The following is a 13784-nucleotide window of genomic DNA, read 5'->3' as shown; positions in this document are numbered from 1 at the left end:
GGGCTTGTGCACACTTGGGAAAGCTGCAGTCTGATTTGGATCCAGATGGAAGTAAGTGGTAGAGGCATATTCCCTCAGAGAACCTGAAGGGAGACTATCCTGAAATATTAGACTAGAGAAAGCTATCCATGGAATTGAAATATAAAGCATCATATACTCAATATTCAATCTTTAATCCATGAGTCCTTTTCATTTATTGAAAACAAAGGGCAGGTGGCTTTGGAAAGCCCCTGGAATTTGATGAAATGCCATTTGAAATCATTCTGTGGTTTCCCATTATAAGAAGTCCAAGGAATTGGTAAGATTTATGGCTGTCATTGTAGAGATCACTGTGAAAGAATTTTTATTTGCAATCAGTTGTCCTTTATCTCTGAAGTTCATTTCAAATATGTGGCATTGAAAAGGGAAGGAACCTCTTCTTGGGAGGGTAATAAAAACAAAAATGTAGCTTGCCTTGAAGACTGTTCATAGCAACAATGCTGATATGAGCTCAGATGTGAACTGGTGTGATCCTTGGGCCAGGATTCTGGGTTTTTGGCCAATTTCCTGTCCTCCAAAAGGGGCTCTGAACCCTCAGGCAACCTAACACACCCTTTTCAGTTGGCCCAGACATTTTCCTGACACTCTACATTGTATCTCTTCCTCTGCCCACCAGCTTAAACATCCCTTTATCCCATGGGTCCTTACCTGACCATCCAAATAGACTTGTCATTCATTTTCTATGCTACTGAAAAACCTCATTTATATCTCTCTCTATTTGTCCTTACCTCACTGTCATCATTATCATCACCATAGCTACTACTATTTCTGAATAGTAAGAGGTTGAGCACAGGGCTGAACAGTTTGAGTTTTTAATGTGTTGCCCCCTTTGCTCAGACAGATGCAGTTATTTCAGTCTGACCTACCTAAGGGATGTGTCTGAAGCAGTAGCTATAAAACCCCTTCTATCTCCAACCTGTGTTTCAGTGCATAAGAAAGCTAGAGAAAGCAGAAGTGAGGTGGATGAAGTGAAAGACTTCATGTGGCTTTTTTTTTCCCCCCTAATAGATCTCTTTAGAAAATACATATGTGATTTTTCCCATCGTGTAGTGTCCTCAAGATCTATCCATGGTGTTGCAAATGGCAGAAATTTCTTCTTTCTCATGACTGAATAATATTAGAGAGAGAGAGAGAGAGAGAGAGAAAGAAAGTGAGTCTATGGCCATGCCACACTGAACATGCCCAATCCCTGATCTGGGAAGCTATGCAGGGTCAGCCCTGGTTAGTACTTGGATGGGAGACCACCTAGGAAGACCAAGTGCTGTAGGTGTAAAAAAAAAAAAAAGAGAGAGAGAGAGACACACACACACACACACACAGACAATGAGAGACAGAGAGACTGCCCTATTTCTCTACCCTCCTTAAAACACAGCTTCTGAGTTAGTGGTCTGCACTCGCTGTCTCTTTGGTATATGGCATGAAGAGAAAACTATTCCACTCCCACCACCTCAGACTGTAGAAACTGTATAATTAAATGATTAATATAGTTAATGCATGTTGACAAATTGGATTCTTTAGCACCAAGGTTGGGTTGTCTGAGTCATCCATAACCGACCTTGGTATTTAGCAATTTAGTACAATTTATAATTTACAGAGCACCTATGGTCTGCTTGCCCGGCCAAACATGAAGGATATAGAGATGAATGACATGCTTTGCTGTGTCCTGAAAGTTTCTGGCTTGAGAGCTCGGAACTGGGGGAGACAAGCAAGAATTATGACTCAGAGAATAGATTTAATAGGCACAGCCTCTATAGGATTCAGGGAGAAGTAAGGTTAGAACCATGTTCATGTAGGCATCGGAACCCTCCCTTAGCAAGTCCCGGACAACTAATTCAACTCTGAAATTCAGGGTTGTGCCTATAAGATTAGATAGGATTTGTGCTTTATAGCCCAGGGGCCCTCTTTCTTCTAGAGATCTCTATACAGTTCTTAGTCCCATGATCCTTACTGAGAGGGCTTTTAAAAATTGTTTTGATTGAAGTGAAAGATTTTAAGCGTTCAGTTTGGAGAATTTTGATAATCATATTGTAGATGAAAAACAGGCCACATTCTAAACCTGACAGGCTCAGGGATGGCCTGCATGGTGGTTCTCACAAACTCAGAAACTGAAAGTAATCACACAGGATTGTCTGAACATAAAAAGATTTAACTAAAAGTGAGTCATGTCAGGTAGTTATATCCTAGGCCTGTAGCTTCCTTGACAAAGGTAATTCTTTACCTTAAGTAAGCCTGTCTATTGTCTTTTTACATGAAAGATAACATACTTTTGAAATGTCAGAATAATCCCTTTTTCTGGACTGCGCAGAGCACACACCCTGAACCAGAGCACAAGCGTGTAGAACACCTCACTGTTATCTTGTTCTTGGAATACCATCTCTGTATGCTGTAAATGTTAATTATTAACTATCTTATACTCACCAATGTAAAAGAAGTATATGTTTCTTCATTTTGCTTTTTATCCAGTCATAGAGATTTCCCTGTTTTTCTTTCTTCCATCCCCTTACTCTACCAACAATGGATATCATGTAACCCTCTTTATGCCTCCTCCTTTGATTCTAAAGTATAAAATAAGCTGCAAAACTACCATTCGCCAGAGCATTTTCTCAATCTGTTGAGATTTTGCTTTCTGGAAATTGTCAGTTTGGCTCAAATAAACTCATAAAAAAACTCTACAGATTTGGACGTTTCTTATGTCAACAATACATATGCTATAATGACCACTGCAAATAAAACAAAGAGTCTACAAGACAACTTTCTAATATCCCTCTCCAATCAATCACCTAATAACTGTGTTCTTATTTCTGTCTCTCTAAATTAGTTTTGACAATTCTAAATTTAATATAAATGAAACCATAATGTATGTGCCCTTTTGTGTCTGGTTTCTTAAAATTTTGAGATTTATAACTATTTGAATTTTTATATAAGTAGTTCATTCCTTTTTATTAGTACCACAATTCATTTATCCATTCAACTGCTGTTTCCTTTTTTTCTTTTTTTTGACCATTAAGAGGAAAGCTGCTCTGAACATTCAATTCTCTTTTGTAGACATGGATTTTTATTTTTCGTGGTAAATACCCAAGAGTGGAATGGCTGAGTCATAGGGCAGATGGATGTTGAACTTAATAGAAACTAACAAACAATTCTCTTTTTGGGTGTGCCAATCTATACTCCTATTAGCCATGAAAGAGAACGCTGGCTGGTTCTGATTTTAGCCATACTAATGGATGTGAAATAGAATCTCAGTATGTGGAGAGTTTTAACTCACACTTGTTTGACACCTTTCACACCCTCCTGGATGCTCACAGCCTACCTTTTAGGTAGAGTGGGGAATGTTTACAGATCAAAAACCTAATGCTCAAAGAGTGCGAGAGCCTCTCTCAGTCAGCCAGGTGATGCATGACAGTGCCAGCATGCCGGCCTGGCTCTGACTATGTGGTATAATAAAAAATAGGTATTTGATCTTTGTCCCTGGTTCCTGGAACAGAGGTCTTAAAATCCTTGGAATTTCCTGAGTGATGGGAGTGCCTCTTATTACCCAAAGGAGTCCCTTTAGACTATACCTGAGTTTATGCTGATGAGGTGACCCTAGGCAGGACCCTAGAGAATTTTAGGATGAGGGCTGGTTGCCAGAGGAACCAACCATAGAATTAGAGGATTGGGACTTTCATCTCCCCCACCCTTGCCCCCGCCAGCTCCTGGGACGAGAGAGAGGCTGGAAATTGACTTCAGTCACCAAAGACCATGATTTAATAAATCATGCCTACCTGAAAAAAAAAAAACAACAACAAAAACTTGAATTAAAAACTCTGAAACAATGATACTATTAGAGCTTCCAGGCTGCTGAACACATTCAGGTCCAGGGAAGGTGGCATGCCCTGAAATTGGTATGGAGGTTCTATACACTTCAAATCCGTACCTTTCCCTATGAATCTCTTCCATTTGGCTGTTCATTCGTATCCTTTATAATAAAACTGTACTTATAAATAGAGTTGCTTTCTTGAGTTTTGTGAATCTTCTTAGCAAATTATCAAAATGAGGAAGAGTTCTGGGAAACCTGAACTTTTGGCCAGCTAGGCAGAAGTGAAGGTTATCTGGGGGGTGGGGGGGTCCATTTACAGCTGGCATTTGAAGTGGGGACAGTTTTGTGAGACTGAACCCTCAACCTATGTGGTCTGTCCTAGCTCTGAGTAGTTATTGTCAGAATTGAAATAAGCTGTTGAATTCCCAGTTGATGTTGGAGAATTGAAGAACTTGAGTTGGAATTAGGTATGTTACATCAGTAAAAACCACAGAGGCTGACTTTTAGCTACCTTCTCTCATAGCTTCTCTGTTTGCTGTGGGCACATAATTCTAAGTTGCTCTTTTAAATGGTGAGACCTGCCAGTGTTAGGACTAAAGAGTGGCAAGAGAGCCCTCCTCTGAGCCATGTGAAATGTGCTGATGCTTGTGTTAAACAGCAGTCTCATTAATTTTTTTTTCTTTTTAGTTTTCCTTGCCTGAGGAGACATAGCCCCCAAAAATATTGCTAAGAGGTATGTCACAGAATTACTGCCTGCCTATGTTTTCTTCTAGGTATTTTATGGTTTTAGTTTTACATTTAAATCTTTAATCCACTTTGAGTTTATTTTTCTATATGGTATAAGATAGTGGTCTAGTTTCATTTTCTTGCATGTATCTGTCCAATTTTCCCAACAGCATTTATTGAAGAGACTGTCTTTACCTCTTTGTATATTCTTACCTTCTTTGTCATAGATTAAAAAAAGGCTACCAGCAGTCTCATGATGTAAGACTACATCTCCATGGATTTGCCAGATACTATTTATCAAGCTTCTCAAGACAGACTCTTACAAAGACCGAATTCCAGAATGTGTCACAGAACCAAAGGGAGAACCAGACAACATAAATTGCCAACTGTGAATTGAGGAAGACAACATGGAGAAGAATTGCAAGAATGCTTTAATGGAAATGTGAATATCATCAATGAGCAAGACTAAATGGCAATAAGAGATACTGAGGGATGTTTTGAGTTTTGTTCTATTCTGAACATTTCAAAATACTAATAACAGGAAAGGAAGGACATCCTTAATTTACTCTGTCATTATTTTTACATAATAAAATATCCATTAATGTTATTTGAACTACTTGTTTATTTAAATTTTTTCAGAAATGATATTTTCCCCGAGTGTCTAGGACTTCCTCTCTTAAACTGAGTTGTTGAGCCTGGAGTCTGTTGCAATTTAGATTCTGAAGGTGACTTTATCGTAGGAATATCTAAATAATAACACTAAATTGCTAAGGCAACCCTTCCAGTTATCTGTCCACGAAAGCATCTGGGCAACTCCTGGTGCACTGAGACTACACAAGCACATGAACATGTATTGACAATCATGCAATGCTGAATTTTCTGTTCCGTAGGTTTTTACAAGAAGAAGCCCTCCACATCATCTATTTTCACTACTTGCTGACAGATGAGAAGCTCAACCCCGGAGAGATAAAGTGCTTATGTAAGTCCAGCTGGTCACTGAGAATTGTGGGAAGAGAACCTCATCTATTCGGGCTTTTGCTCCTGTGTGGGATGCAGGTCGTGGGGCAATGCCACATCTCTAGAGAGGAAAAACAAAGGAAGAGAGTATAATGTTTCAGGAAAAGAAAAGCTATTGAGCATTTACCATGCGTCAGCACTTTGTTAATATTTATACACATCTCAGCCCTAAGGAGAGAAGGAAACTGAGCCCGGGAAAGGCAAAGTCAGTTTTCCAAGGTCAAAGGTCAAGCAAGTGGGCATTGACCATGTGGACTGAGCTCTAACTGTGCAGTGGTCCAGTGCAGTGAATGCTGTCCTCCTCTGGTTTAGATAGTCTCACTTTTCTTTTGTTCAGCTGATGTTGTGATTTGGGGTCTTCACAGCCTCACTGTTCCAGAAGCCATTGGCAGCTCTTAGGCTGCCAGTACTCCTAAGACTGGTCCCTGATCACTCAAGAACTATGTCCCCATTGTTCTTGTGGGGGATGCTCAGGCTGATTCTGAGTTACACGCATTCATTTTCTCAGATATTTCCTGTAGTTCTGAACATGGGACACCACACATGAAACACTACTGTTCCAGGGGCGACAGGGTTCAATCATGCCTTTTATGCATGTGGAATGCCTGCAGCTTCACTTTGGTCTAGTCAATCGCTCTCTTTTCCAGTGGCTGAAGGAATGGGTGCCACCTGTTTTATTGCATGTTCTGTGACTTCTACAGAGTCCCCCGTGCTATGTGTGGGCCTGGGAACTGCATAGTCCCCCAGACACAGAGAAGTCTTTCTTTTGGCCTCAGGCAGTCAGCCTCGGAAGGGAAAATTCCTGGTTCTCTATGAGCCTTTGCTGCTGTCCTGAACGCTTCTGATTCCCAGTCCCAACCCAGGGACAAGCACAAACCTGCCTTTAACAAGACTTTCCTCAGCTTGGATTTAAATTGAAAATCTGGAGAGGAAAACAGTGGATCCAAAAGACTTGAAGGCCAGAGCAAATATTTAGTGAGGCTTTCACATTTGGTTGGGAATAGAAAGAAGTAGTCTGTGCTAGGTTGCTCAAGGTAGGCCACGCTCAATTAAATGGTGTGACAGCAGCCTGTGTCAGGGCCCTCAGTTTCTTCCTCTTTATCCCTGAAGCCCTGATCTTGAACTAAAGTGGTCGATCCTCACCTACAACCTGCCTTGCCTGCAGTTTCAATCTCCATTCCTATAAGTGACCGATAAGCCCTCTAACACTCATGATTCCCCTGATGGGATGATAGGGATGTTAGGAAGATATTCTCTCCCCATTCTACAGATGGGCAGACTGATGGTTAGAAGCAGTAAGTGGCTTGCCTTTGAGGGTACAGGGTGGTGCGGAGCCATACTGGGGCCAGGCCTTCAGACTTCTCCTCTAGGGTTTCTGCTATCTCACTCTGATTCATTGTCTAGCCTCAGCCTTGAAGTTCCCTACTAGGGATCTGCTCTCCAGAAGGCCAGGCAGGAACATCTCCTTAACATCCTTGGGGAATAATTTGTTCTTGGGGTGATTTCCAGAACTATTCAACCCACTGCCTCATGAATGTCTTTACCTGTATATTCTGCAGGTGGATCGTCCTTCTGTGCCTATAAAAGATCATGTCATCTCCCTTTCCCACACCTGTTTTCTTTGCTAGGACCCCTCTTCCATCCAATACCCTGACCAGGAGCCTGGTGGTGGGCTCCTCTTCCATATCCAATCCTAATGTCCTTGTCTTCCCATTAGCTATTTAATCCATCCCATTCTCTGTACACTGCTCCTGCCTCAGCCTAGACACTAATCATTTTTTCTTACTGGGGCAACTGGAATAGTGTCAGACAGAGTTCTCCTGGGGCCAATGTTCCCTGTTCCCTGTTGACCTGGGTATCTTGTCCTCTCTAGCTCACGCAGGGAGACTTCTTTGGTTGAAAGCAGTAAGAGCCTATTCTGGTAACTTACACAGAAGAGGATGCACTGGAGGGATGTGAATTGGTCTACGAAGTTGAAGGGAGGGCTGGCAAGTTAGAACTGGAGCAGGCAGATGTCTAAGGTCTCCCCTATTTTCTTTAGTAAATCAAATGTCCACTACAGTTGTCAACTGTTATAGTGTCTAGAGGTAAGGGAGCAGGATCTGACTGAAGGCAAGACTTCTTAGGGCTCCAAGTGAAGAATTTGGGAGTAAGGAAATTGGATGATGTCTGTGTCTTTGGGAGTAAAATGAAACCAAATTTTGAAAGGCCATGCAAACAGTCATTAACTGGAAGAAATAAGGCAAGGAGAGAGAGGGAGGGTGAGAGATAGAGAGAGAAAGAGAGAGAGCAGGAGGGAGGGAAAAAGGGGTGAAGAATGAGACAAAGAAGGAAGAAAGGAAGATAATTCAAAAAGAAAGAAAGAAGAGAAAGAGGGATTGAGGGAGGAAACAGGAGATTTGAGATTTGAGATAGTGGCAGTGGCTAGAACTCAGGAAATACAAACAGGTGTCAGTCAGAAAGTTTGAAACAGAGGGTTGGAGGTGGATCTTGGGAAAATTCCTTGAGCTGTGCACACGGCCTCTGGAGCTTTGTGTGGGAGATTTGAGGCCAGCGTGAACAGAAAGTGATTCTTTAACAACAACCACCTAGAGCCACAATGGGTATAGGAGAAGGAGAGGAATGAACCACAAACCTGTCCTCAGTGACCACAGGATGGCAGAGGCACTGAAACAGCCTAGGAGATTTGAGAGCAACCAGAGACAGGAGAAGATTCAAATAGCTAAGGCTATTGAGTGCTAGGTTGTTTTAGGTCCTCTGCAAAGTGGACGTCACTGATCCCCTCACAAATGAGGACAGTCTGACTCAGAGAGATTGAGAGGCTTCATCAACGTCACAGCTAGAAAGAGGCACGACTGGGATCTGAACACAGGGCTCTCTGCCTCCAAAGCGCACATGCTTTCCTCCATACTACATACATGGCCTCTCTGAGTGTGAATCCTGGATGTCAGGCTCAGGGAGGCTGGGGGACAGAGAGAGCTTGGGGCTTCTTGGGTAAGGGAATTTGAGGTAGGCAGAGGTGCTGCCGTATTAAGACGACTTTTCCATTTGGGCCCCTCCTCAGATATCCCATTTCTGCAGTTGGGTGGGCAGCACAGGGGCCCTCCTTATCTCCCCCATGCTAAGCTTTCAGTGTCACCTGGCTGCTCCCTCCCAAGTTTCCAGCACATTCCCAGCTGTTGATTGCTCCGGGGCCTGCTGAAATAGGTCCTGTGACTCGGCTGTTTTCTCAACCAGGTATGGTCACAAGAGGCTGTTTTGTTTTCTATCCCTGCTATTAACCCAAACATTGCCATGCAACATCTGAATTTGGCCTTCAAGCACCCTTATTTTATCTCATTTCCAAGCCTGCCTCCATTTGTATACCTTTCAATACATTGTCTGGAAATCTTGTAACCATTCTGAAAGACAGGAAACCTTAATACTTGGAATTCTTTGCTGTCTCTTAATTAGTGGATTGAATACAAATCAGTCATTAGATCAACTGAAAATGTCAAGTTCAGATGGGTTTGAATTTTCATTTATATGATCTTGGCCTAGCCCTAAAACAAATAAACATTTGAAAATTATCCAGTTACTTTGTTTGATATGGTCACATAGAATACCAGTCTCTCATAAATGACTGTCATCTCGGTGAATTCCCTGATTAGCCTTTCCTCTGATTAATAAGAGAATTACTAGCTTTTCTTTTCTTTTGGGAGACGCCTGAGAAACGCCAGCTTCCTATGTTCCTTTGAATATAAAAATGATACTGGAGTTGGTGGCACAGAGCATCATCACTCTCACTGCTGTTGGGCAACACTTCTCCTGTGGTCCCTGCTACATGCAGGATTAGAGCAAGGAGCAGTGACTCTCATAGTCGAACACTCGCAGAGGTTGGGGGGCAATTTGGAGCAGAAGCCTTTTCATTTGGAAGATGACTATGAGCTGCAGTGGGAGGATCTGGGACTGAGCTTTTGGATCCTGTGCTTGCTACACTGTGGGGTGGGGGATTCAGAGGAGAGCAGAAGGAAACAGTATCCTCACCAGGTGTGGGGAGCTGAGGGTCACATCCTGACTCAATAGGGTTGCTTATTCCACTGACCCAAATTGTAACAGCATCTCTACAGACACAGAAAATATTGTTTGTATTTTATACTCAACCACATTCTGTACTTGGTTCCACCGAATATGTGGTGCAAGTTCTGCCCAGTTGATTCTCTTGCTCTTCTTTTATAATCTCCATACTTTAAGGGAGTGACAAGAACTGGCTACACATAGTGAGAGTTTGTCAGTCACCATCCTAGCTGGGAAGATAGCCTACCATTCACATAAGCGTGATTTTAGGTTCCATTTCCAGTCTGGGACCTTAGTCCATCACCCGCTGCTTCCAGCTTTACCTTCTTGGCCTATCTGTAGGGACCATAATGTTTATTCCTCTATATTCTAAAGGCACGCAGCCTACAGCCAATTCTTCCGGTTTCAGTCCCCTTTCACACCCCAAACCCTTCCCTTTTTCCTCTTACAATAACTGTATTGCCTTTACAAACACTGGCCTCTGCTGTTGTGCTCTCTCAAGACACATTGAGAAACCAAAAGGTGACTTAAAGACAACTTAGGCTGATGTAGATAGAGTAAGGCCCAGAGCTCAGATGTGACTGTGTCATAAGTACGTGTGTGTGGAAAGGGAGATAATAGCTTTAGGTAATGAGAGAAACTTTATTCTCTGGAGAGTGGGGAGGGACTTGCTGGCAAGAGCCCAGTTACAGAGGCCCAGACATGGCTGGGGACCAGCGGTGGGACCAGGCCTTGTTTTTTAGGCTGGATAAAAGCTCTAGTTATCTATAGGGCTAGTCCCAACTTTCCCTTAACTTATTCACCTTAGTTTGAATATGCAGCTAATAAGATGATGGCTTACTTTCATCTAACAGTCTGTGAACATAGGAGAAGCCTACCATCCTTAGTGCTATTCTTTTCATTAATCATCATTTACTGATCATCTTTGGATGCTTGAAGAGCAAGAGCTCATGAGACAAAAGCACTCTCTCTAACAAGATAGGGCTATATTTAGTTAACTGAAATATATGTGTGTGTATATATTTATGGATAAGGATAAACATACATTTATGTCTATGTGAGATCATGTCACTGCAGAAACATGACCACGGTGACTGAAGTCAGAGTCATCCTTATCTCACATAGGTGGAATTATCTAGCATTGTTCCATCAGTGAAACATCTCACAGCTTCCCTTATCTGTTTTAATTAGACATGGAAATCTTATAGTTAACTCTGCTTAGGGAAAGTGACCTCTCTGTTCAGTATTGAACTCTGAAGATAGAACAGAGTTTCTACTTTGCTTACTATGTAGAATGAAAATGTATTGGATGGGTGAAAATGTTTTGGAAATGATAAAGTATACAGAAATGTCAGAAATTGTTTTCATTATTATTACTGGACCTACATGTATGTATACAGGATCCCTAGCTTTCAACACATTCATTCTTAATTTAAGTACATGCAACTAAAAGTTATCTGGGCCTGCTTGCTTTGGTGTCAAGGTCCAGTCTTGTCACTTGAAGAATCAAAAGAAATGTAATTTCAACTCCAAAAGCACCTCAGATTAACATAAGACTTATAATTAAGTCTTTTGGAGGGCCAGAATATGAGGAACATAATACACAACAAAGGTCTCACAAAATCCTTAAGATTGTTTCATTGCAGTCCTGCCATCATGGTCTTCTCCCGCACCCCCTTTCACAGGCTACAGTTCCTTTTCTGGTCTCTCCCAGAAACTCTGGCCAGCCCGTTTTAGGATCACATCTTATCTCTTACAGCCATTCTCTTGGTCCCTGGCTAAACACCACAAATGATTCAGAATCCTGCTTCCACTCATGCATCCAAGGTAACGTAGGGAAAAGATTATGAACACTTTATGCCATATTTTTATTCTAGTATTTTGTGATATATACTAGAATACTCATTTAAATTGGGTCTGAAGCTTTTTTGGACTACATGTTCCATAGTAGTCCAAATAGTGTGGGAAATTGTGATATATACTAGTAATATTCTAGTATTTTGTGATATATTCTAGTAATACTAGTAATATTCTAGTATTTTGTGATATATACTAGAATACTCATTTAAATTGGGTCTGAAGCTTTTTTGGACTACATGTTCCATAGTAGTCCAAATAGTGTGGGAAATTGCACCTTAATAACCACTCGCAAAGGGTCTCCTGTGGGATACACAGGGACAAGTATTTCAGTGTTATTTACCCATGAAGAAACAAAGGTTCAGAGGGGCAATTTGACTTGCCCAAATCATGGAGCCCTCAAAGGGCAGAGGTTGATGTTAAACCCAAGTCTTCTGGCTTCAAGTTTAAGGCTATCTCCACTAACTCTCAGAAAGCAGGAATTGAATCTCAGTTTTATCTTTAATCATGTGTCACATCTTCACACGGAATAAATTGAGTCTTGTTTTGCTGCACGAGCTGGTGATGTTTCTAGCAGTAACATTGGCTGAGGGATGATGAGGGTAGGTTGAGAGTATATGTGGTGGGGAGCAGCCTTTGGGACTCAGACTGGGTGACCATCATCGCATTTTTGCTCTGTGCTCCCACACAGAGGAACAATACTGTCTAGCCACTCAAGTGAGGCCCCACTAAGACTTCTGGTTCCTCAGCCCCCAAAGCTGCTTTTCTTGATGGAATGCAAATCTTTCCCTGCCGAGGGCCTTGCCAAGCCTTGGCAGGATTAAATGTGACATTCAGTTCCAGATTAATCCACATTGGAACAGTTTTGCTAAAGTAGAGACTAATTTATTTAATTTTCTGAAAACTTGAAACAGCTTTAAGGACAAGGTTTTGGATTTCTGCATATAAGATACATAAGCACGATTTGTTTTATTTTTATAATGAATATCCATGATAATTATAATCAAATGGCATCTTTTTATATTTATTAGAGTTTGTTTCTTCTTTTACTCTTGATCTCAGGAATTTGGTCTGGAATTTAAAGATGTGTATAACTTCAGTATGAGAGGAGTGCAAGTGTCTTATCTGCTCTCTGAATCCTCTTTATGAATTTTCCACTAAGCGTGCTCAAGCTTGGACTCCCTCATTCACAAGAAACCTCCTGCCTCACAGAACAGCCTATTTCTTCTCCAACAGCACTAACTGGCTGAATGTCTGTACTTAAGTGAATCAAGGCACATAAAACCTGGGTGGAAGAGTTATTAAGTCTGGGAGGGACTCGAACCGGCTCCTTCATCTTATAGTTGTGAAAACTGAGGCCCAAAGGAGGGAAGTACTAGGAATCAGAGGCTCTGGCTTTGATCAGTTCTACAAACTGCGAGATCTCTGACTTTGCCCAACTCAGCTATCCTGACTCCTAGTGCCCTTCCACTATACTTTAGCCCTGTCCAGCTGACCAGTAATGATATGCCTCTATGGCTTTGAAATATTAATTGAATTGATTTAAATCAATTAAATTATTAATTAATAAATGTATTAAAGGTGTGTACTTACAACTTTTAAATATAATGTTATAGGGGGCTCAGAGCTACATGAACATTTTTCTGGGGATTAAAAAGAAAGTCTTATAAAAAACTTAAATATTAGAAAAAGTTTCAAATTATCATGCAGAGAATATAGATCAGAAACACATATTTCTGTGATGATTGTTCATGATGCTTCAAAGTCATTGCCTAGAGCAAAGTAGCCATCAACTATACAGCAGGGGTTCTCAAAATGTGATCTCTGAACCAGCACCATCACCATCATGAGAAATTTGTTACAAAGGAAGCCCTGCTCTACTGATGCAGAAGCTCAGGGATGGGGCCCCTGCAACCCTTCACAAGCCCTCAAGGAGATTTCCATATGTACTTAAGTTTGAGACCTACTACTGTACAGAATATTGTCTTCCTGCCTATGTAACTATGTGATGATTACTTTTGTATGTCAACTTGGCTAGGCCATGTTTATTGGTCAACCATCAGTCTAGATGTGCTGTGAAGCCATTTTTTTTTTTTTAAGATTTAAATAAATAGATTTGGGCTAAAGCAGATTACCCTTCATAGAGCATGTGGACCTCATCCAATCAATTGACGAGCTTAAGAGACTGAGTTCCCTTGCAGAGAAAAAAATTCTGCCACAAGACTGTCCTGGAACTCAAGAACCAAACATCAACTCCTGCCAGAATTTCCAGTCTGCCAGCCTGCCCTCT

The sequence above is a fragment of the Pteropus alecto genome, unplaced genomic scaffold (assembly GCF_000325575.1).
Source record: "Pteropus alecto unplaced genomic scaffold, ASM32557v1 scaffold333, whole genome shotgun sequence".
In the NCBI taxonomy this organism is placed as follows: domain Eukaryota; kingdom Metazoa; phylum Chordata; class Mammalia; order Chiroptera; family Pteropodidae; genus Pteropus; species Pteropus alecto.
The sequence above is the reverse complement of the archived record's forward strand: the minus strand, read 5'-3'. Positions refer to the sequence as shown.